General features: G+C 53.2%; 1 protein-coding gene and 1 long non-coding RNA gene across 3 annotated transcripts in view; both read right to left on the bottom strand.

Moving 5' to 3' along the window:
• The window catches only part of TMOD1 (tropomodulin 1), a gene marked incomplete at its 5' end in the record, with an annotated part of 79,458 nt that overhangs the window by 39,690 nt on the left and 20,691 nt on the right, over positions 1-19,077 (bottom strand).
• LOC117879566 lies at positions 12,917-16,200 on the bottom strand. The gene is made up of 3 exons (XR_004646309.1): positions 15,963-16,200; positions 14,234-14,770; positions 12,917-14,102 (listed from the first exon to the last, which is right to left on the bottom strand). It is a non-coding gene; the product is annotated as an uncharacterized LOC117879566 (long non-coding RNA).

A 19,077-nucleotide genomic window follows, 5' to 3' on the forward strand; every position in this document is an offset into this window, starting at 1 on the left:
GGGGTTGGTGTGGGGGAGTTCCAACGGCTCCTCCCAATGACGAGAGTGGGCGGGCTCTGGTGGCTCCTCGTCGTAGTGGGCTCGGGGCAGCTCCGGCCAGACAGGACAAAGGCCTCGGGCCTCGGAGCTCTCCCAGCTGCGAGCTCCTGGCCGCACGTCTGCTCCCTGCGGTGGCTGGGGCCTCACTGAGTTCTGGTGGCTGGCTTTTATACTTCCTGTCCCGCCCCTTGACTTCTGGGGGGGCGGGAACAGGCAGCGGGGCTCCGCCCACTTGGGTGTCTGTAAGGGCACTCCCTCTGCTGGACAGGAGGGGAGCCACACCGACTCACTACACCCCCCCCCCCCCCCCCAAGACTGGCTCCCGCTTATCGGGACCAGGCCCTTCCATTTCCCCAATGCGGGATAGGAAGTCCGCGTTGGCATGGTGCTTGCCGGCCCGATGCTGAACGGTGAACGCATAGAGCTGCAAGGCCAAGTACCAACGCATGATGCGGGTGTTGTTGTCCTTCATGCGCATCAGCCAGCGAAGGGGGCCGTGGTCCGTGACCAGGGTGAACGGTGCTCCAAGGAGGTAAAAACGGAGGGCATCGCAGGCCCATTTCATGGCGAGGGCCTCCTTTTCTATGACCACGTAGTTCCTTTCTCGAGGAAATAACTTCCGGCTGAGGTACAGCACAGGATGGTCTTTTCCATCCACTTCTTGGGACAAGACCGCCCCCAACCCACCTCGGAGGCGTCTGTCTGAAGGATGAACCGTTGATTGAAGTCCGGGCTGTACAAAACCGGCTCCTGACAGAGACACCTCTGAAGTGTCTGGAAGGCGGTCTCGCATTCCGGGGACCACTGCACCTGCTGGGGACTGTCCTTACTCAGTAGCCCAGTTAGAAGCACGGCTATGGATGCGAATTGGGGGACGAATTGTCGATAATATCCGACGAGGCCCAGGAACTGCCGCACGTGTCGTTTCGTTGTCGGGGTGGGACAGTCCACAAGGGCTTGGACCTTTCCCACAAGGGGTTTTACGCTCCCGCCCCCAACCGTATAACTGAGGTAGGTAGTTTCCTGCCAGGCAATACGTCATTTCTTAGGGTTGGCTGACAGGCCCGCCTGCCTCAGGGACTTCAGGACCGACGCGACCCGGGTCAGATGGTCATCCCAGCGGCGGCTATAAATGACAACGTCATCGAGGTAGACGGCTGCATAGTCATGATGGGGCTGTAGCAAGTGATCCATCAGCCACTGGAAGGTCGCAGGGGCCCCATGGAGACCGAAAGGCATCCGAGTAAATTGATATAGCCCAGTCGGGGTGGCAAAGGCAGTTTTCTCCTTCGAGGTCTCATCTAGTGGAATTTCCCAATAGCCCTTGCTAAGGTCAAGGGTGGTGATAAACTGTGCCTCTCCCAGGCGGCCCAGTAATTCGTCCACGCGGGGCATTGGGTAGGCTTCGAAGCGGGAGATGGCGTTCACCCTCCGAAAATCTATGCAGAAACGGCAGGTGCCATCTGGCTTGGGCACCAGGACCACCGGGCTGCGCCACTCGCTTCGGGATGGCTCAATGACGCCCAAAGCCAACATGGCTCACACCTCTTCTTCGACCTCTTCGCGCATCCCGTAGGGTAGGGGCCGGGTTGTTTCTCAGACAACTTTCCCAGGCTCGGTCTGGATCGAATGCCAGACCAGGGTTGTGTAGCCTGGTACCGCCGTGGAAGTCTTCCGGAAGGCCTGCAGGAGACAGTTAGCCTCTTTACGTTGTTCCTCTGTGAGCGACTCACCTAGGAGGGGTGCCGGGGGATCCTCCTTCGGGCGTACACGGGGTCCCAGCTCCGGTTCGGGCAGGTAAGGGTTAATCAGGAGGCCCTCCCGGCCACGCCACAGTTTCAGCAGGTTCACATGATAACATTGGGTTCCCTTATGTTTATCCGGTTGCCTAATCTCGCAGGTGACCGGACCCGCCTTGCGCACTACTTCGTACGGCCCCTGCCAGCGGGCTAACAGCTTTGACTCGCTTGACGGCAGGAGGAGTAGGACTCGATCCCCGGGCTGAAACTCCTGCACTTGGGCCTCCTTGTTGTAGGCCTGCTCCTGTCGCTCCTGCGCCGTCCTTAAATTCTCGCACGCCAGGGCTCCCGCCTGGGTAAGGTACTCTTGCAATTGTACGATGGATTTTAAGAGCTGGGGAGAACAACTGTTCCCAGGTCTCTGGCATTAGATCCAAGAGGCCCCGCAGCCTGCATCCGTATAATAGTTTGAAAGGAGAAAACTTTGTTGATGCTTGGGGAACCTCCCGGACGGCTAACAGCAGGGGCGGAAGGAACTGATACCAGTGGCGGAGCTTGTCTACAGGGAATTTCCGCAACATTCCCTTAAGCGTTTGGTTAAACCGTTCCACGAACCCGTCCATCTACGGGTGGTAAACTGAGGTGCGGAGTTGTTTGACTCCTAAGAGTGTACAGACCTGCCGTAACAACTGGGAGGTGAAGTTAGTTTCCTGATCGGTTAGGATCTCCTTAGGCAGTCCTACCCACGTGAAGATCTTCACCAGCTCGCCCTCGATAGTCCGGGCGGTAATGCTCCGCAAAGAGATGGCCCCCGGAAATCAGGAGGCGTAGTCCACGAGTACCAAAATGTACCGAAACCCAGCAGCGCTTTTCGGGAGCGGGCCCACGAGGTCCATGGCGACCCGCTCGAACGGTGTCTCCATCAAAGGCATGGGGACCAGGGGCGCCTTGGGGACCCCGGGAGGAGCCGCTAACTGACATTCCGGGCAGGAGGTGCAATACTTCTTCACGTCCTGGTGGACGCTCGGCCAGAAGAAGCGCGCTAGGATCTGGGCGAGGGTCTTCTCCTGCCCCAGGTGCCCGGCAGCCGGCACATCATGGGCGAGTTTCATTACGGCTCGCCGATGACACAGGGGCTCTATCAGTTGTGTCTGTGGCTCCCGTGTGCGGGGGTCGCGGTCCACCCGGTAGAGCCGGTCTCTGCGCAGCTCGAAGTGGGGCCATTGGGTGGTTTGCTGGGGATCAGCAATGCTCCCGTCCACCGCCGCGAGCTGCTCATAAAAGCGGCTGAGGGTAGGATCCGATCGTTGGTCCCGACAGAAGTCGGTATCGAGGCGGGGTTTAAGGGTGGGCTCCGGCTGCAGCACCGCATCGTCCGGGACGTCCACCTCGGTTGCCTCGACCTAGGCGGTGGTCACGGGTGCGGACCCCTGGCGATCTGCTTCCAGGGCCAGCGTGGGTCAGAGGACTTCCTCGAAAGCGGGCCAGTCCCGACCCAAGACCACGGGATACGCTAGGTGGGGAGCTACGCCGACCACCAGATCCCGGGTGACACCTGCGATCGTTAGGGGAACCCGGGCGCTCGGATACGGTCGGACGTCCCCGTGGATACACTGCAGATGGACCACCCCCAGGCATGTGTTGGTCTGAGGTACCAGCTCCTGCTGGACCAGCGTTTGGCCACAGCCCAAGTCGATCAAGGCCTGGGTTGCCCGACCCCCAACGGCCACGGGGATTGTTAGCTTGGGGTTCAGGAATGGCCAGGCCCGATTGTGTCCCGCCCACACTTGTCCGTAACTGCAGTCCATGTCGGGACAGTCCCACTGGAGGTGTCCCATCTTCCCGCAGCCAAAACAGGGACCGAGTTCAGGCCGCCTACTCCAGGGGCCCACTCGGCTCGGGCTCTGGGGGGGGGGCCTCCGCTGGGTCCTTGGGGGCCCCTGGCCAGGGGGCATTGGCCCCGTCCGGGGGGCCGACTCTATGCGCCGAGCCCGGGGCTCCGTATGGGGGTCGACTTTGGGAACTGAGTGCCGTGGCTCGCTCGGGGTGTTCTCCTTCCTCTCACCATGGGCTGGTTCAGACCCGGGGTTGGGGCGCCGAAAGGTGGGGCCCACTGTATTTTCGGCGGCGAAGAAGTCCTCCATTAGCGACATAGCCACGGACAGCGTCGCCGGCCGATGGCGGAGCACCCAGGCCCGCCTTGGGAGGGCAGGGTGTTGGATGAACTGTTCCAGGATGACCTGTTCGGTCACTTCCTCTGCTGTCCGAGGGTCAGGTTGTAACCACCGCCGTCATGCCTCTTTTAAGGTCTGGGCCACCAACCGCGGTCTGGCCCCGGGGGCGGGTAAGTCTGGCTCCAGAACCATTGTCTGAAGGTCTTGGGGCTGACGTCCAGCGCGTCTAATATCGCAGCTTTCACTTGGTCATAATCCCGGGCTTCCTCTGTTGCCAGTCCGCGGTAGGCCACCTGGGCCACCCCAGTCAGATACGGGGCTAAGAGGGTGGCCCACTGGTCTTGGGCCCACCCGGCGACGAGGGCCACGCGCTCAAAGGTGACCAAGAAGGCCTCGGGGTCATCATCCGGGCCCATCTTGGTCAGGCGAAGGGGAGGAGCTGAACGTGGCATCTCTCCATTTTCCCCCGCTGGCCCCATAGTGGGGCGAGGGAGCGTAACCAGCAGCTGCTGCAGCTGGTTCCCCAATTGCTGCACCAACTGCGGCTGTTGCACCAGCTGGGCCGTGTGCTGCTCCTGTTGCTGCTGGAGATGGGCGGCATCTCGCTGCTGCTGCTGCTCAAGTTGAGTGGCCTGCTGCTGCTGCTGCTGCAATTGGGCCGCCTGCTGCCGCTCCTGACTCTCCGCCAGTAGCTGGAACAAACGCTCCATGTCCATACTCCTTACTAAAGTGTGGGGGGGGCAGTGGCCACTCCCCCTTCCAGCCCCTTCTCACAGGGGCAGGGACTCGCAGTCCCCACTTCTGGTACCACGTGTGGAAGGTTCGTGCCGGGGCTCGACCCTCCTGGACAGGAGGGGAGCCACACCGACTCACTACCGGGAGGACAGCGGTATAGTTCGCAGGGTCAGGGCTTAGGCTCTTTGGTACCGGACTGAGCGACACACAGGTAGGGGGCTCAGGCCCTTTGGTGCAGGGGCTGAGCAACAATACAACAGTTAAGGTAGGCCCGGGGCCCTACACCTGAGCGTTGGGTGAGGGGGAAGCCTGCCACGCATGAGCGGGGGTGACGGGGGGGGACGCAGGCCCACCCACTCCACTGCGTCCCAGCCCAGGGCCCTAGCAGCGGCTGCTGCCGCTGCGAGTCAGTGGGGTATCCTGAGCGAAATACACTGACATTGGCTCATACGTGACTGCAGCCTGACCGGGGTCGGCTACCCCCGGGCTACTTCCAGGTTCCCCCTCAGGGCCTACCTCGTCTGTGGCACCGGGCCCAGTCCAGTCCATCAGCATGGGTTCCTCCCAGCCAGGGCTTGATGGCAGGTCCGGCAGCTCCTTGGGGAAATCCAGCCAATTGGAGTCAGGCGGCTCCTCCAGGTAACAGCAGGAGCGGAGGGGCTCTGGTGCCGTCTCACCTTTGGGGTTGGTGTGGGGGAGTTCCAACGGCTCCTCCCAATGACGAGAGTGGGCGGGCTCTGGTGGCTCCTCGTCGTAGTGGGCTCGGGGCAGCTCCGGCCAGACAGGGCAACGGCCTCGGGCCTTGGAGCTCTCCCGGCCGCGAGCTCCCGGCCGCACGTCTGCTCCCTGCGGTGGCTGGGGCCTCACTGAGCTCTGGCGGTCGGCTTTCACACTTCCTGTCCCGCCCCTAGACTTCCGGGGGGAGGGGAGGGCGGGAACAGGTGGCGGGGCTCTGCCCACTTGGGTGTCTGTAAGGGCACTCCCTCTGCTGGACAGGCGGGGAGCCACACCAACTCACTACACTCAACAAGAGGGTCTGGCAAAACAACAAACTGACAGAACACACAAAGATCTGTACATGTGTTATCAGCACACTTTTGTATGGGAGCAAGACAGGGACCTTATACTCTCATCAGGAAAAGAGGCTCAGCAGCTTTCATGTGCGTTGCCTTCGTCAAATCTTTGGAATCTCCTGGAGGGACAGAGTCACCAACACTGAAGTGCTCAAACGGGCCAGCAATACCCAGCATGCAAACACTCCTTCAACAGAGATGCCTCTGCTGGCTTGGGCATGTGCGCCGTGTGAATGATGGGTGCATCCCAAAGGACACCCTCTACGGTGAATTGGCATCTGGAAAAAAACCCAAAGGACACTGTTAGGGGGCTTATTCCTTCACCCTCTCACTTCCCTGGTTCTTCTTGCATGAACACAGAGCAACAATACCCAAAGTCCAAAGGCTCAAACAATTTGATGTTTATTGGGGTGAACTTCCAGCAAGCATGATTCCAGTTTCCTTCCTCAGTGTCCCCATTACCAGCTCTGACACCACAGAGCCATCGCTGTTCCCATTCCCTTACCCCCTTAGCAAAACATGATTCCAATTTCCCCACCCCCATTCCCATTCCCCCCTTACTTCCTGATTGACTGCAGACTATATAGTAAAACTTGAGTTCTGCTTAGCTACACCATAACCAATCATTTTACTGAAATTTAACTAACCAATCCTAACATCCTGTAACGTGGTTATTTAACCAATTATATTCCACCACCTTAATTGGTTTACACCCAACAAAAAAAACGGTTACCTACCTTCTGTAACTGTTGTTCTTCGAGATGTATTGTTCACGTCCATTACACATTAGGTGTGCGCGCATCGCGTGCACGGACGTCGGAAACTTTTTCCCTCAGCAGCTCCCGTTGGGCCGGCAGGGTCCCCCCTCCCACCAAAGCGGCGCCCCGCTCTAGCGTATATATATCCCTGCCAGCCCGACCCTCCCTCAGTTCCTTCTTGCCGGTGACTCCGACAGAGGGGAAGGAGGGTGGGAAGTGTAATGGACGTGAACAACACATCTCGAAGAACAACAGTTACAGAAGGTAGGTAGGTAACCGTTTTTTCTTCTTCGAGTGATTGTTCACGTCCATTACAGATTAGGTGACTCACAAGCTTATCATTGGAGGAGGGTAGGAGTCAAGGAACAATTGATTGAAGCACAGCCCTGCCGACCATCGCGTCCTCTCTGGTCTGATGATGGATCGCGTAGTGGGCTGTAAACGTATGCACTGATGACCAGGTGGCCGCTTTACAGATTTCCTGGAGTGGAACCTGCGCCAAGAAAGCCACCGAGGACGCTTGGGCCCTAGTCGAGTGAGCCCTGATCTCCGGGGCTGGTATGTTGGCGAGCTCGTATGCAAAGCACAATCCATGCTGACAAGTGTTGCGACGAGATAGGCTGGCCTTTCATTCTCTCCGCAATGGCAATAAACAGTTGAGTCGATTTGTGGAATGGCCTGGTCCGTTCTAGATAAAATGCCAAGGCTCTATGGACATCGAGGGTATGTAGCTGCGGTGGCTTGGGTCCGTATGGGGCTTAGGGAAGAACACCGGTAAACAAATATCCTGTCCCATATGAAATTGCGTGACCACCTTGGGAAGGAATTTAGGGTGCGGCCTCAGGTGCACCTTATCCTTATAAAAAACTGTATAAAGAGGTTACGAAGTGAGGGCTCTCAATTCCGATACCCTCCTGGCCGATGTGATGGCCACGAGAAACTCTACCTTCCATGAGAGGTGCATGAGGGAGCAAGAGGCTAGGGATTCAAAGGGCGGCCCCATGAGTTTAGTTAGGACCAGGTTGAGATTCCACGCAGGGACCGGCGGGCGCGAGTAGGGAAACACCCTCTCCAGCCCCTTGAGGAATCGGACTACTGTGGGGTTGGAGAACACTGAAACTCCCAACTCCCCAGGGTGGAACGCCGATATGGCAGCCAGATGCACTTTAATTGAGGCGGGGGCAAGCCCTTGAAGCTTGAGGTGTAGCAAGTAGTCCAGAATTGATGGGACTGAGGCCTGCAGAGGCTATATGTGATGAGGCTTACACGAGTGGGAGAACCTCTTCCATTTGGCAAGGTAGGTCGCTCTTGTGGAGGGCTTCCTACTACCAAGAAGAATTTGCTGGACCTGGTGGGAGCACCTGTGCTCCGTATCGTTTAGCCAGAGAGATACCACGCCGTGAGATGTAGCGATGGTAGGTTCGGGTGGAGTAGGTGACCCTGGTCCTGTGTGATGAGGTCGCAATGGAGGGGGAGGGCGATTGGGGCGGTCACAGACAGTTCCAGCAGGGTCGTGAACCAGTGCTGGCGTGGCCACGCCGGGGCGATAAGGATGACTGTCGCCTTGTCCCTGCGGGTCTTGAGCAGGACCCTGTGGATGAGTGGGAATGGAGAGAAGGCATACCTCAGGCTCCCGCCCCACGGAATCGCGAAGGCATCTGCCAACAAGCCCGGGCTGAGGTTCTGAAATGAACAAAACTGAGGGCATTGGCTGTTGTCCTTGGTGGCGAAGAGATCCACCTGGGGAAACCCCCACCTCTGGAAGATTGAATGCAGGACATCCCCTCTCAGCATCCATTCGTGCATGTGGTAGGACCGGCTGAGTCGGTCTGCTAACCCGTTTTGGACCCCTGGGAGATATGCTGCGAGTAGGTGGACTGAATGGGCTATACAGAAGTCCCATAGGAGGAGTGCCTCGTGACAAAGGGGAGAGGATCTGGACCCGCCCTGCTTGTTTATGTAGAACATGGCGGTAGTGTTGTCCGTCAGAACTGACACGCTGTGGCCTTCTATGGTAGCATGAAAGGTCTGGCAGGCGAGGCGAACTGCCCTTAACTCTTTCAGATTGATGTGAAGCAACTTTTCTTCCCTGGACCATAAGCCCTGGGTCCGCAGGTCCCCCAGGTGTGCCCCCCAGCCCAGGTCCGACGTATCTGTTACTAACGTCAGAGTGGGTTGCGGGGTGGCGAAAGGGACCCCTTCGCAAACCTGCTGCTGATCGAGCCACCAGCGGAGGGAGTTCGACACCCGAGGTGGGATTATCACTACTAGGTCTAAAGGGTCTCTGTTGGGGCGATACATTTGGGCCAGCCATAACTGTAATGGCCTGAGTCTTAGGCGGGCATGTCTGACTACATGTGTGCAGGCTGCCATGTGCCCCAAGAGTTGCATACAGCATCTGGCCGTGGTTGTGGGGAATTGTTGGATGAATTTACAACCCTTTGAATGGCCAAGAACCTTGACACTGGAAGACTTGCCTGTGCCGCCACCGAGTCCAGGACTGCCCCTATGAAGTCCAGTCTTTGCGAGGGGATCAGTGAGGACTTGGACACATTGACCAGTAGACCGAGCTTGCGGAACGCCTGTAGTGGCAGTGTCACATGGGAGTGGACCTCGTCCTCCGATCTGCCCGCGAGGAGCCAGTCGTCCAAGTACAGGTATACGCACATCCATCTTTTCTGAAGAAAAGCTGCCACCACGGACATGCATTTTGTGAACACTCGCGGGGCCGTGCCAGGCTGAAGGGCAAGACCATAAATTGAAAATGGTGTTGGTTGATGGTGAAGCGCAGGAACCGCCGGTGGGCCGGGCGGATGGCGATGTGAAAGTACGCATCTTTCATATCGAGGGCAGCATACCAGTCCCCCGGATCCAGGGATGGGATAATAGCGCCAAGGGAGACCATACGAAAATGTGCCTTGACCAAGAATTTGTTTAGTCTGCGTAGGTCCAAAATGGGACGGAGGCCCCCTTTTGCTTTGGGAATGAGGAAATATCTGGAGTAGAACCCTTTCCCCCTTAGGTCCGGAGGAACCTCTTCCACTGCTCCTACTTTGAGGAGGGTCCGCAAATAGATCCGGAATAGAGTTTGGTACGCTGTTCTCGATCACAGCTTCAAAACCCTTGCTTATTTCCCGGCTGTGGCTTGCCTTGACTGTGGTTTTGGCCCTGGTTAGGCGTGTTGTTACGTCTATGCCTGTTATCCCTGCCCCTTCTGCGGTACGGTTCCTGTCTAGAACAAGGGTGGTATTGCCTCTGTGGTGGTTGGGGCTTAAAGGGTTTTCTCTGTGTCACTGGGGTGTGCATTCCCAATGACTTGAGGGTTGCTCAAGAGTCTTTGAGGCTATGCAGTCTGGCATCTGTCTGGTCCGAAAACAAGCCTGACCCCTCGAACGGCAGGTCTTGCAGGGTGTTTTGCACCTCTGGGGGAAGGCCGGAAGCCTGTAGCCACGCCGAGCGCCTCATCACTACTCCTGACGCGATTGTCCTAGCAGCTGCATCCGCGGAGTCAAGGGAGGCCTGTAGAGAGGTTTTGGCTACTGCTTTCCCTTCGTTCACTATAGCCGCAAACTCGGGTTGTGAGCCCTGAGGCGGGGATTCCTTAAACTTGGAGACTGATGCCCAAGAATTGAAGTTGTGTCTGTTCAGAATCGCTTGCTGGTTAGCGATCCTCAACTGGAAGCCACCGGACGAGTAGACCTTCCTCCCAAATAAGTCCAAGCATTTTGCCTCCTTGGCCTTGAGGGCCAGGGGCTTGCTGGCCATGTTGCTCTCGTTCGTTGACCGCAGAGACGACCAGCGAACAGGGTGTTGGGTGAGAGAAGAGGAAGTCGAACCCTTTAGAGGGGGCGAAGTATTTCCTCTCCACACCTTTCGCAGTTGGTGCACTGGAGGCCGGTGTTTGCCATACTGTTTTGTAGTTGGACTGGACCGTTTTTATGAGCGGGAGCGCGATCCTGGAGGGGCCCTCCGGGCTTAGGATGTCAACCATGGGGTCCTCTTGCTCTACCGTCTTCTCCGCCTGCAACTCCAGATTGAGGGCTATTCGGTGTAGCAGTTCCTGGTGCGCTCGATGGTCAATCGGGGGAGGGCCGGACACTGTTGTGCCCGCCACAGCTTCGTCTGGTGAGGAGGAAGAGGTCAGGGCCTTTTGTGCATCTTCCTCTTCCTGCAACTCCTCACTGACCGGGCACTCCTCTGGAGTCTGCTCTATGACGTGGGTCTGAGACAGTGCCGGGCTCGGTGCCGAGTCTGCCCCTTCTTGCTCCGGTGGTCTGGAGACCGTGGCCTCCTTGCGAGAGGGTGGGCGCCACTGCGGAGAGCGGAATCGGTGTCCCGAGGGGCCAGATCTCGAGGTCCTGGACGGGGGGCCTTGCTGGTGGTAGGCCCAAGGGGTCCAGAATGGCCATTGTCCTGGCTGGCCCCATTGTGGGTGCCAAGCGGCTTCGTGTTCCCTACTGGCCTGTGCCCTGTGGGCATATCTGCTGGACCGGCCCAAGTCTGCCTCCGAAAACATGGACGGTGATCTGGAAGGCCACGGCGGTGCCATGGAACGGTGCCGTGGGATGGTGCCGGTCCGGGGTCGGAGAGTAGTGCCTCCATGACCGGGATCGGGAGTAGCGTCTTGCTGACCTGGACCTGGATCAGTACCGGTGACCTCGGGACCAGGAACGACTGCGGGTGGTCGGTTTCGGGGATCGCGTGACTGACACGTCCCGGTGCCTACTCGAGTAGGGCTGCTGGGTCGGAGCCAGGAGCTTATTGGGGCCCGACGGCTGTGCGGCCCTCTGCGCAGAGGGAAGCCAGGAGCCCACCGAGGCGGAGCTCGACCGGGACCGGCACTGTGAACGGTGCCGAGATGGTGACCGTCATGGGCGCACCATTGCCGGCTTGCCTCTGGATGGCAGTCTCGGCGGATTGTCTTTAGCTTGGAGGGGGCCCTCAGCGGACAATTCAATGAGGTCCTTTGCTGCCTCAAATGTGTCCGGGGTGGAGGGCTGTCCCAAAAGCTCCTCCAGCCCTTCCTCCTCACTCGACGCGCCTATCCCGGGGCTCGACGGGCCTTTTGGCGCTGAAGCCACTGTCAGCAGGATCTGTGCTGGGGCCGCAATGGCCCTAGACACATTCAAGGTCTTTGCAGGCGCTGCCCTCTTATGTGGGGAGTGTCCTCGGGCCTTGGGTTGGCCCTTTGATTTTGCCGGCGAAGACGACCGGTGCCGGGGGTGTTCCTGCTGTTTCGGTGCCGTGGGCTTAGGGTGCCCCACCGGATTACGGACCGATGCCGGGACACTCCGCACCGAGGTTGACGGTGCCGTCGAAGTAGAGGGCTGTAACGCCGTCTCCTTGAGCAGCTGCTTAAGGCAAAAGTCTCTCTCTTTCTTAGTCCTGGGCTTGAAAGCCTTACAGATCTTGCAGCACTCTTTTTGGTGTGCTTCCCCCAGGCAACGGAGACACGAGTCGTGTGGATCGCTTAATGGCATAGGCTTGCGGCACGTGGCACAAGCCTTGAAGCCTTGGGCAGTGGCATGCCCCGCCGCCCAGGGCCGGTGCCAGGGTTGACCAAACACCTAACACAAAGAAGTTTAAGTATTTCTAAAGAACTGATAACTGCTAAGATTAACACTAGCTATTAAAGAATTGATAACCGTTAAGATAACACTAACTACTACGCTAAGGGACACTCTCAAACGAGAGACAGAGTTGTTCCAACACTGCCACGGAGGGTAAAAAGGAACTGAGGGAGGGTCGGGCCGGCAGGGATATATATACGCTAGAGTGGGGCGCCGCTCTGGCGGGAGGGGGGACCCTGCTGGCCCGACGGGAGCCACTGAGTGAAAAAGTTTCTGACGTCCGTGCATGCGACGCGCGCACACCTAATGTGTAATGGACGTGAACAATCACTCGAAGAAGAATTAATTATACAGCAGATAGAAAAAATTACAGAACCAGACAGAGACCATGCAAATAAACATACAAAACAATACAGAAGTGAGGATTTCACAACTACATTTATACAGACATAAGGGTTTTTCAGCTGTGTCTATTGATAAGTAAGTTCTTACCAGACAGAAAACTATCAACCTAAGTTTCCTTTTACATTTTCTAGGCTCTTTCCTTTCTCTGGAGGTGATAGGAATATCAGGACAGGATTGTGTTCCTAACAGCCCAATAGCACCTTATTTCCATGTGACTAGTTTGGAATGTGAGGATGTGACCGTTCACTTCCCAGTTTATGGCTGCCTCTGCTGCTTAGCCGAAGGCCTTAGTCTAAGAACCAGGCCTCAGACTATTACAGAAGAGAAGGCCCTTACACAGACAGAAAGTGATTTTAATTCTTTCTTTTATATCTCCATAACTAGCTAAGTGATAAGAATACACCTAAATTCTTAAAATATAGGCCTTTACAGACTGGCCTGAATATCTATATCCTAACACTCCACCCCTTTTTTTTCTTTTTCTTTTGGGATCCTCCTGTCCAGATATCCCTGGAAAAGCATAGGACATATGGCGACACATTTCCTGCTAGGGCCAGGCATCAAGGTGGAAGGTGTCGATATTTCATTTGTCCCACTGCCCCTTGTGTAGTACAGTGCCCTGCACCTTCTCTCGTACGGGCATACCACACCTATTTCAATTAGTGTTCCAGACTTCCCATTATAGTGGGCCCAAGAAGGTTGGGTCCGGGTTGTTTTGCACACTGCGGGGTGAAGAGGGCTTACTACATTACTTATAGGTTATCTCCATATGCAACGTAACACAAGTACAGTTAACACTACACAATTTACAGCAACACCAAGTCCTGACCACTGCAGTATGGTCCAATATCCGAGCCACCATCAAAACACGGCCTCTCCTCCTTTGACAGGGTTAAAATTTTAATGTGTCTAGTTGCTGGCAGTTGCAACAAGCTGCCCCTGCAGGTTTTGCATGCTTTTGTCCACATTATAAGTTCACTGAATGTTCACAGAGAAATGAGTTATTGTCCAAACCAACTTAACCACTTGGTATGGAATTAGGCAGTATGCTTCGGTTTGATTATTTACAGCAATAAGATTTACAGATCCATTTGTGCTCCAAAGTCCAGATAGCAGCATGTAGATGGGTGTAGTTTGGTTAGGGGCTGGTGTAATTGTGTCCCCGGTAATATGTACATTTTTAGCAAAACACCTTATACACAGTACACCCAATTGTTTACCCCTTACCATAGGCCATTGAGCCTGCTCCTCCATAGTCATAGGAGATGGGCACATCCAAACATCTTCTTTGATTTACACCATTTTACACACCCCTTTATGGATTCCCAGTGAGCTCCTCCCCTTCTCATTATTCCCATAGGACTTGTGGGGCCCACCTTAGTTGCCGTTCTATTTCCAGGCGCCATGGTAGCTATTACACAGATGATGGCCTCCTAGTTGAGCATTTTGCATTCCCGTACACATTTCCCCCCCAGGTCAGCCTTTTGAAGCCATCCCCCACCTACGTCATGCTAGCAACAATACAAACACCACAGACAAACAACACAAAACGTAGATCCATGGTATTCTGGGTTATTCTTCCATTGGCGCCAGCATGCTTGTAGAGTGTCTGAAAAACAAAACAAAACAAAAAAAACAATTTCCACCCCCCTGGTGGGGACAGATTATTGCTTAATAATAATACCATTTTTTTTTTTTTACAAATTTCCTTGCTAATTGCAGGAAAAACAGAAGAATTACCTCCAGGCTGTCCTTATTTTGTTCTATAGACAGGCTAGTGAATTACCCCACTCACTGGTCATCTATGAAATTTATGAAGTGGTGTGCGTCAGTTTCCCCTCTTGTACAACCGACCAGGTTTGCAATAGTTTCTCTGCTGTACCAAGCTTTAAGTTTATTCTCAGGTAATAGCTCAGAGACAGCTTCAGATTTCAGCTTTGTTCACCCACACACACCCCTTAGGGTTAACCTGTTCCCCTTATGTTCAGGCTTGACTTGTTTTTTCACCTCCCTTTCCTGGACGACCATAATCTGAGTCTTCTAGAAGCTTGTTTGCTGACCAGATGTATTCATTATTTCCAGATTCTTTGTGCTGCTACTTATGGGTAGTTTCCTCCTTTCCCCATCAGCTAGGTAATTTACACAGAGGCTTTTTTGGCTTGCCTCTGGATCCAAAGCTATCAGCAGCTCAGAGACTGTCTTAAAAGGGACACATTCCACTTCCACCAGAGTTTTTATTACTTTTCACTTTTATCTCCTGCTCCAAAACACAGAGATCTGAAAAAGAAAGAACAATCTACTAGAGCTTCTTTTGGAGCCCTAATAGGATTTTAATTAAGTACCATGTTTTGTTTGAATTTTTTTTTTTACCTGTTTTCCAATATACACTGCACATGTCCCAGGAAATTGTTTAACCTCCATAACATTATATTAGCCATATTAATTCTACACAAGGTGTAACTGCCTCCCCCGTGCCCACAGAGTTTTCATGCACCCCCACCAAAGCGACAGTCCGGTCCCCCAGAGCCACCCCAAGGCTCAGTGTTCCCATCATTGCTCCCCTTTTTCTTTTTCCTGTGCACACATACAAAACTCTATTTTTTGCCTAACATCCCTTGCATTGTGATCAGGGCTGGCTCCAGGCACCAGCTTGTCAAGCAGGTGCTTGGGACAGCCGCTCCGGAGAGGGGCGCATTTCCAGGTATTCGGTGGCAATTCGCCTGGGAGCGAAGGACCTCCTGCCGAATTGCCGCTGCAGATCGCGATCGCGGCTTTTGTTTTGTTTTGTTTTGTTTTGGCTGCTTGGGGCGGCCAAAACCCTGGAGCCGGCCCTGACTGTGATTACTCTTTTTTACACAACTGTGCCCTGATTATACTCCCATCTTGTACAACCAGAGACAGCCAACAGCAGTTAAGTTAAATTACAATAGAAACCCCTGACATTCCTTTAGTGATTTTGATCACATTACCCAATAGTCAAATAATTTGATTAGATTATTCCTCCGCCTGCTGCCTGCAACAGTCCACTATAGACCATTTCTGTGGGAAAAAGGGCCCATTTTCCCTCAGAATAGCTGTAAAGGCTTCTGGGGACAGAACCATAGTGGTGGTAGTAGCCACTTTGCCTGACCCCCTGGTATAATTTAATTATCAAGCTTCCATCCAATGTGACTGCACAGAGTTGCACATACAGTTACATTTATAGAACTGGGCTTTATTATTAAACCAAAAACTTGCTTTTGTAACACCACAACTGTTACCTATACCATTTTCACAACTTCCAAATGTTTACTTTTCTCCAAACCCTGTATTATTAATTTTTGCAAAAGGTATTTGTAACTTTTTACTTACTTTTTTAAATCACTTACTCCTACATTTAGTTTTTTAAGGTAGTGCACTTTGTCTCTAACAACTCAGCCACCAAGTACAATGATTGCCACACAGCTGCCTTAACCTGTGCTGTCTTTACCTTGAGATTGTTCAAAGGGCAGTAAAACATTTGTCTCCATGGCTGCCCATGGATCTGTTACTCCAAAAATTCCAGTGGACTACAGCAGAACTCCGCCATACTTTGTCCCAAACAAAACAAAACACAAAACATTTCACATAAGTATCCAAAGTCCCCTCCATTAAAACTTCAGAAAAATAAAAGTATGGAAAGGGGAGAGGAGTGGGAAGAGGTGGAAAGAAACCAATGAAGCTGGTCAGGTCAGTTTAAAGTAGAGGCTACCAGCAGCAAATTAAGTAAACTGAGAGAAAGAAGAAGGAAAAGAAGCTAAGGATATAGTTAGCTTTGAACCAAGAGTAGGCTCCCTGGGTTGAAACAGTTGGGAACCCTTCCCCCCAGATTCTCACCCTGGCTCTGGGAGAAGAGTGGAGGTTACCACCTGCTCCTATAAACCCTGCCATTTTTCACATTGAAACCTTTTCTTTTTTCCTCCACTCCCCCAGGACCAAGTCCCAGCTCCTGTTTCTAAAGCTGGTCTGTTAACTCTGCTTCTGACTCTAAACCCTGTTGTGCCAAATTATCTTTAACCACCCGAACTACTCTACACCCCTTCAGCAGCCCTGGCTGAAACAGCACCAACCTTGAAAGATTACTGGCAGCTTCCCATAATGCTGCCCTTACTTCACACCTCTCACAAGTGGACTGAAGTGCCTCCTTTCCCTGGAAGGCATCCAGTCCCCATGGGCAGGGACCTTCTTCCACTACCCAGATACCAAAGGAGGGTGGGCTCCTCAGCCACCCCCCATCCCTCTAGGTCCCCTAACACTTCCTCCATTTCCTTTTTAATCTCATCCCAGGCTGACCCCTGCACCTGGTATGGGCCCTGGTTCTTCCTTATCTATTTATCCTAAAAATCCTTTACCCTGGCTTGCCAGAACCCGCAACTACCATCACGAGAGTTCGCTATACCCCCTCCAAGCAGCTGTGCAGACTGTTGGGGAGGGGGACTTACAGGCTGCCACTGTCCTATCCAATGCGATGCATCCGAGTCACCGGCACCAAGATGTTGGGGGGCTTATTCCTTCACCCTCTCACTTCCCTGGTCCTTCTTGCATGAACAGAGAGCAACAATACCCAAAGTCCAAAGGCGCAAACAATTTGATGTTTATTGGGGTGAACTTCCAGCAAGCATGATTCCAGTTTCCTTCCTCAGTGTCCCCATTCCCAGCTCTGACACCACAGAGCTATCCCTGTTCCATTCCCTGTTCCGCTTCCCCTCTCAGCAAAACATGATTCCAATTTCTCCATCCCCATTCCCTGTTCCCATTCCCCCCTTACTTCCTAATTGACTGCAGACTATATAGTAAAACTTGAGTTCTGCTTAGCTATACCTTAACCAATCATTTTACTGAAATGTAACTAACCAATCCTAACATACTGTAACATGGTTATTTAACCAATTATATTCCACCACCTTAATTGGTTTACACCCAACAAAATTAATTATACAGCAGACAGAAACAATTACAGAACCAGACAGAGACCATGCAAATAAACATACAAAACAATACAGAAGTGAGGATTTCACAACTACATTTATACAGACATAAGGGTTTTTCAGCTGTGTCTATTGGTAAGTAAGTTCTTGCTAGACAGAAAACTATCAACCTAAGTTTCCTTTTACATTTTCTAGGCTCTTTCCTTTCTTTGGAGGTGATAGGAATATCAGGACTGAATTGTGTTCCTAACAGCCCAATAGCACCTTATTTCCATGTGACTAGTTTGGAATGTCAGGATGTGACCGTTCACTTCCCAGTTTATGGCTGCCTCTGCTGCTTAGCCGATGGCCTTGGCCTAAGAACCAGGCCTCAGACTGTTACAGAAGAGAAGGCCCTTACACAGACAGAAAGTGATTTTGATTCTTTCTTTTATATCTCTATAACTAGCTAAGTGATAAGAATACACATAAATTCTTAAAGTATAGGCCTTTACAGACAGGCCTGAATATCTATATCCTAACAAAAAGAACAGGAGTACTTGTGGCACCTTAGAGACTAACAAATTTATATCCTAACAGACACCCAACACAGCGTTTCAAGGATGTGTGCAAGCGAGACCGCAAAGAAATGGACATGGATGTGGACAACTGGGAAGATCACACTCAGGACTGCAGCCTTTGGAAACAAGAGCTTAACAGAAGTCTGCAGAGTTACGGAGGAAGCCGTCCAGCTTAGCAGAGGAGAAAAAAGCTTGCCGAAGGCAGAGTCCAAAGGGTTGAAACACCACCTTTAAATCTGACAGATGCGGCAGGGAAAGATTGTCTCTCTCGAATGGGTCTTTTCAGCCATGGCTGTGGCTGCCATAAAACCAACTGAGTAATTGCTTTATCTCTCAGGGGCACATACCCATGGTCTCTTGAGACTGAAGGATGCCCACTAAAACTACTAAAAAAATGTCAGTCTTTTTAATTCTTCATTTCTATGGTTAAGAAAAAAAGGGTCCCACAAACATTTATATTCATTATCTCAACTATGATGGGTCATGGAGAAACTAAAATAGAGACTGAATTTACTGTCATCCACCACAAAGATATAATAGGGCCTCACGCAGACGTGACCCTAATGTGCTATGGCATTCCCCAGGCTTTATAGTCAGGGGGAATTGTTTTACAGACAATCACCAAATAACTTCCATTGTTGCTTGCAGTGTTGTTGTAGCCGTGTCGGTCCCTGGATATGAGCGAGACAAGGCCGGTGAGGTAACATCTTTTATTGGACCAACATCTGTGGGGGAAAGAGTCAGGCTTTCGAGTTACACAGAGCTCTTCTTCAGGCCTGGGAAACATACATGGAGCATCACAGCTAAATGCCTGGTGGCATAGATATTCTAAGGGGCCATTCGAGGTAGAGTGGCCTGTTAACACCCCTGCAGTCATAGGACAAAAAGGGGGGCTAATGGGTTACAGACTGTGGTAATAAGCCATAAATCCAGCGTCTTTATGAAGACCGTGACTTTCGTGTCCAACAGAGTTATGGATTTAAGCTCCCAGGCTCGCCCGTTGAAGGTGCTGTGCCTGTGACCTTGGAGGAGGGGGACAGAGACAGGTACGACTGGGCTTAGCTTAAATAAGATCTGT

This window comes from Trachemys scripta, chromosome 6 (assembly GCF_013100865.1).
Source record: "Trachemys scripta elegans isolate TJP31775 chromosome 6, CAS_Tse_1.0, whole genome shotgun sequence".
Lineage (NCBI taxonomy): Eukaryota > Metazoa > Chordata > Testudines > Emydidae > Trachemys > Trachemys scripta.